Below are 6,589 nucleotides of genomic sequence, written 5' to 3' on the forward strand. Positions count from 1 at the left end.
CACAAGTTAATGTCTGCAATACAGATGGAGTGATGGCGGCTTAAGTTAGGGCTAATGATATATGAAGGAAAAATTGAGCCGGCATGATAAGCCGCCATGACTAAAGGTATTCAAAGGTTTCCAGCGACAAAAAATTGGCTGAGTACTGAGATAAACAAGTTTCACAAGCTATTGCTACTATTTTGGATCAAGATTTTTCAAAAAGGAAAATAAATCTAGACCTAAAAAACCAGTACAGAGGAGTTCATCAGTTCTAAGGAGACCTTGGTACAAGAAAAGGGGATCTACTAGCATCTGAAATGGATGCAAAACAGCTACCGCATGAGTTCCATACTTCTTTTAGATCAAAAGGAGATGCGGTAGAGAAACTATGAAGAATCCGTGATGAACAGTGAAGAACACAGAAAGAACTTGCAAACCCTATTGCGGATCTAAGGTGCGGAAAGGCAAAAACTTACGGACGCACTTCTACTACGGGAGGGTCGCCACCATTCTCGAGACAAGCTCAGGTTGATGCAGCGGCCAAGGTTGAGGACAACGGTGAGCGCTACAGCAGCGGCGGAGCTCGAGCGACAGAGGGTTTGCGAGAAAAGGAAGAAGAAGAATGAGGAAGACCAGTCGTGCCTATTTATAAGGAGATAGGTGAACAGGCAGGCGCGAAAAACGAGGAAGGCTAAAATGATGATTATCCAGCTAATTAGACGCCTCGATTTTGGAAGGCATTTAAGATAAGGATCCGTTAAGAGGACGTCGTGGCGGGTTTCCAAATTTTCTGAAGGTGACGTCATGGCGGTTTATAAATCTTTTACAAGCACTGCAAGATGGATTTCTTCTAAGTGTTGAAGATTGACATGAACAAAGTTCAAATCAACCTGGGGCCTAATGTTGGGGATATGACTACCAGATATCACCCGCTCAGGAGGGGCCGGGTCAGCCACAATGGCGGGTTACTTAAGTGAAGCCCGAAGAGTATATAGGGTGATGGTTTACGATAACGCTTATGATAGGCCCAAGCCCAGAGGCAACTTAAGGCCCGTAAGTATAAACCGCCATGTATGAATAAGACTTGTAAAGTAAGGCACATAAGAGATGTCACCGAGCCGGACACGTTGTATGAGCCGGCTGGGACTCTGTAGGCCGCAGGGCGTCAACCTTTGTATATAAGGGGATGACCCGGCGGCGGCTTAGGGCAAGAAACAACAGATCGAGAGCCAAGCTAGCGTATTCGCTCCTTGGTCATCGAAACCTAGCAATACCACATCAACTGGACTAGGCTTTACCTCCACCGCAAAGGGGCGAACCAGTATAAACCTCTCGTATCCTTTGTCCCGATTAACCCCTTTAAGCTTCCTAGTTGCGATGGCTCCAAGACTAAGTCCTTTCACTAGGACATCAGCCGTGACAATTCCACGATAGCTCCCGAGGACACATGGGAATTATCGTCAAGCTAGTTTTCATCATGCTCATATGATTCGCCTTTGGTACTTCGATAATTTGATATGTGGGTGGACCGGTGCTTGGGTGCTGTCATTACTTGGAAAAGCATCCCACTTATGATTAACCTCCATTGCAAGCATCCCCAACTACAACAGAAGTATTAAGGTAAACCTAACCATAGCCTGAAACATATGGATCCAAATCAGCCCCTTACGAAGCAACGCATAAACTAGGGTTTAAGCTTCTGTCACTCTAGCAACCCATCATCTACTTATTACTTCCCAATGCATCCCTCTAGGCCCAAACAATGGTGAAGTGTTGTAACACCCCAGATGTAAAACTTCCATATTTGGAAATATATCCATGTTGATCTCCATCCAAATTCCATTTGGGGTTCCATCTTCCGGGCTCATCTTGTTTTGTTATGTTGTTCCTCTCATTGCGTTGCCATGATTACCTTGTCATATTGCATTTGTGCTTGTGTCTGTTTGCATTCTCATAATCATCATGTGCATTGTCATATTCATGCATGTTGTGTTGTTGCATGCTCCATGTGTGGTTCTTACAGCATCACTCCTCCTTCCTTCCCTTTCTTCCATTTCTGCAAGTGCCTTTTTCCCTTCTCTTTTGATGTTAATCTTTTCTCCAATATTCTAACACATTGTACCTAGCCTCTCTGTCAAATTTCATCTCTATTGAAATTGGTTTGGTAGGGTTTAAAATGGTTCAAGTTTGAATTTAATTCAAACTTGAATTATTTTTACTTCCTTTAAAATCTCCAAACCAATTTTGTTAAATAGGGCACATTTTCAGGATCATGAATATATTTTAATATTTCTCTAGCTCCTCTCCTTTTTTCCCCCTGCTCTTTCCTTTTTGTATTTCTGTCTGAAGAAATAAAAAAGAAAAGAGAGCAGTAGCAGTAGAGACCCCAGCCCAGTCCCCGCGGCCCATCCTTCTCCCCAGCGCCGGCCCATCTGCAGGCCCAGCCGAACCCCCCTCCTAATCCCTCTCTAAGGCCCTGGTCTTTTGCCTCTCCACTGGGCCGGCCCAAGGCCAAAGCCCACCCGAACCATCTCTAACCCTAGCCGTAGGAGAGGCCTATGCTCGATCCCCTCTTCGTTCCTCCTCCCGCCGCATCCTCACCCTCTCGCTCGATCGCATCCTCCCCGACGCCTTCTCCTACCTCTTGCGCCCTGCTTTGCCCCGCCACAAACGCCCAGAAGACCTCGCGGCTTCCTCCCCCAGTCTTCGTCGTCCGCTGGAGAGGAGCTCGCGGCTGTCGACGTCGGAGCTCCTCCGGCCATGGCGCCCGCGCTGGCGACCCTGCAGGTCGCTGCCCCGCTCCCTCATCTCGTGCCACCGGAGCCCAGCAAGTCGATGACCGCTCCTCCTCTGCCTCGCGTCACCCTCCGCCGTCAAGTGCCGCCCTCGTCCGGATCTGTCAGGCCCTGCCATGGCTGTGCCTCCCTGCTGCCGAAGCCTCGCCGCCAAGTCCCACCTGCGCCATCGGGACTCGCCGGAGCCCTTCCTCTACTCCAAGTTCGCCGGCCACAGGTGCCGCTGCCGGCTGCCGCCCCATCACCATGCGGTCCTCATCCACCTTCGCCCCATGGCGCTGCAGCCCCCGTCGTTTCCCTGCCTCTCTTTTGCGCCAGGGACTCGAGCCCTCCACCGCGCGTCGCCGCCTTGCTGCCTTCCCCGCCATCGGCTTGCTACCTTCGCCGGACCTCCTCCGCCTCCAAGGTCGCCACTGCTCTGGCCGCAACAGCCTCCGGTCGTCAACCCCGACGCCCGACCCGGCCATCTTCGGTTGCTGCCCGCTGGCCTCGTCGCTCCTCTTATCACTGTCAAGACGCGGCAACCAGGGATGCCCAAGGCCGCCTTCGTGGTTTTCGCCAAGTTCGTCCACCGCCAAATGAGTCGGAGATCCATCGATGCCTCTCCTTGTTGGAACCTGACAAGTACCACTGGTTACGCCAAGTTCGACTATGCGGGTTCGCCAAGTACTCCACCGGCAAGACCGACGCCCGAACGACTTCATACCGAAACGACAAGTTCCTCTCCGAACCATGTATGCCTACCGTCGCAAGAACGGGACCGGAAAGTTCGAAGACCCCAAGTACCACGACACCGAGGACATGAACATCTATGGAATGTGTACGACTACACGGCGTTGCGCCAAGTACCCCGATGGCCGGAGCCCTCGGATCCGTCAAGCTCGTCTACGTACCGAGAACAACTACCATCTCCGAAGAACGGTGTAACGGAACCGTCAAGTGCGATTATGACCCATGTACGACTACGCGGAACACCTCGACGCCAAGTTCAACGATGCATCAAGTTCCTCGCCGTGACCCCGAACATCTACGAAAACTCGTGCTACGATAAACATGTACCACTACCGTCGTCGAGATCGCGAGAACCTCTACCGTCGACCCTAGAGCATGCGAGAATGACTACTTCCACTACGAACATCCCGAGAACGTCTACTTCCCCTACACCACATCGAACTCGAGCCCCTCCGATAACGCATGCTTCGAATGTATAACCCCGAGACGACCGCCCGTGAACGAATGCATGTGTGATGTATGAGATGCTCGTGCTTGCTCCATGCTCGAATTGTTGGTGCACGTTGCCCCTGTTTTGCCTTGTCACCATCGTCGACTCATGGGACACCCGGTATCCGGGAGTGCCCCACCATCTTTTGCACGCATCCGCACACTTCTCCTTTGCATCAGTTTCTCAATTGAGTTACCGGAACTAGAACGTTGTCGTGGCACCGTTATCGTTATCGTTGCCGTGGCACCCCTTTTTCGTTTCCGCCACGGTAACAAATACTTCATGATATGCTCTTGTTAACATTTTCTTAAAACCTGCATAAAACTTGCACATGTCATTCGCATCATGATAACAACATTTAAAATGTTTAAAATTGTTGTTGCACCAAATTGCTAAATGCATATGGGGATTTACCGGATTTGTTGTTGGTTATATCCGGCCTCATTTAAATTGTTAGATGGTATAGTTTTGTTATACTCCACCTCTTGCCATGTTAAGAACATTTAATATAGTTGGGTACATAAACGAGGGAGAACTATATAATTGACGTGGTGTTTCGTCAATATGCAACGGAGTTGCATATTGAGCTCCACTTAATTTGTAGTATTGTTTGTGCACTTTTCCATGTCAGGCCTAATTAAACCGGACATGCATCATACTTGGTTGTGCATCATGCCATGATTATGTGATGGTTGTTTACTATGTTGTTTGCTCCTTTCCGATGTTGCTTCTTCGGGTTAGTTCCGATAACGTTGCGTTTGTGAGGATCCGTTCGTCTACGTCCGTTTGTCTTCTTCATGGACTCGTTCTTCTTCGTTGCGGGATCTCAGGCAAGATGACCATACACTCGAAATCACTTCTATCTTTGCTTGCTAGTTGCTCGCTCTTTTGCTATGCGTATGCCGTGATACCTACCACTTGCTTTATCATGCCTCCCACATTGCTAAGCCAAGCCTCTAACCGACCTTGTCCAGGCAAACCATTGTTTGGCTATGTTACCGCTTTGCTCAGCCCCTCTTATAGCGTTGTTAGTTGCAGGTGAAGATTGGAGCTTGTTCCATGTTTGGAACATGGTTATTTTGTTGGGATATCACAATATCTCTTATTTAATTAATGCATCTATATACTTGGTAAAGGGTGGAAGGCTCGGCCTTATGCCTGGTGTTTTGTTCCACTCTTGCTGCCCTAGTTTCCGTCATATCGGTGTTATGTTCCCGGATTTTGCATTCCTTACATGGTTGGGTTATAATGGGAACCCCTTGATAGTTCGCCTTGAATAAAACTCGTCCAGCAAGGCCCAACATTGGTTTTACCATTTGCCACCTAGCCTTTTTCTTTCCCTTGGGTTCTGCAGAATCAAGGGTCATCTTTATTTGACCCCCCGGGCCAGTGCTCCTCTGAGTGTTGGTCCGAAATGGGCAGCCTGCGGGGCCACCTCGGGGCAACTCGAGGGCTGGTTTTACTCGTAGCTTGACCTATCCAGTGTGCCCTAAGAACGAGATATGTGCAGCTCCTATCGGGATTTCTCAGCACATCTGGGTGGCTTTGCTGGACTTGTTTTACCATTGTCGAGGATGTCTTGTAACCGGGATGCCGAGTCTGATCGGATTGTCTTGGGAGAAGGAATATCCTTCGTTGACTGTGAGAGCTTGTGATGGGCTAAGTTGGGACACCCTTGCAGGGATTGAACTTTCGAAAGCCATGCCCGCGGTTATGGGCAGATGGGAATTTGTTAATGTCCGGTTGTAGAAAAACCTGAAGTTGAACTTAATTAAAATGCACCAACCGCGTGTGTAACCGTGATGGTCTCTTTTCGGCGGAGTCCGGGAAGTGAACACGGTGTTGAAGTTATGCTTGAACGTAGGTTGTTCTAGGATCACTTCTTGATCATAGTTTCTCGACTATGCTTTTGCCTTCTCTTCTCCCTCTCATTTGCGTATGTTAGCCACCAAATATGCTAGTCGCTTGCTGCAGCTCCACCTTATACCTTTACCCTTCCTATAAGCTTAAATACTCTTGATCGCGAGGGTGTGAGATTTCTGAGTCCCTGTGACTCACAGATACTTCCAAAACCAGCTTGCAGGTGCCGATGATACCGTGCAGGTGACGCAACCGAGCTCAAGGAGGAGCTCGATGAAGATCGTGTTCGTTATGTTGTTTCTGTTTCCAGTTGATCAGTAGTGGAGCCCAGATGGGACGATCGGGGATCTGTGTAGCATTTGGGTTAGTCTTCTTTTATTTTTGGTTTTGTAGTCGGACCTTGATTGTATCTGGTTGATGTAATGCTTTATTCATGTAATTGTGTGAGGTGGCGATTGTAAGCCAACTATGTATCTCTTTCCCTTATGTATTACATGGGTTGTGAGAATATTACCTACTTGCGACATTGCTTTCAATGCGGTTATGCCTCTAAGTCGTGCTTCGACACGTGGGAGATATACCCGCATCGAGGGTGTTACAAGTTGGTAATCAGAGCCTTCCCCGACTTTAGGAGCCCCCTGCTTGATCGAATCGCTGGCGTTGTTGAGTCTAGAAAAATGTTTTGAGCCATTTAGGAATTATCACTAGTAGAAAAGGGGGCAAAGGTCCA

Source organism: Triticum urartu, chromosome 7A, assembly GCF_056163025.1.
Source record: "Triticum urartu cultivar PI428250 chromosome 7A, HENAU_Tu73, whole genome shotgun sequence".
Lineage (NCBI taxonomy): Eukaryota > Viridiplantae > Streptophyta > Magnoliopsida > Poales > Poaceae > Triticum > Triticum urartu.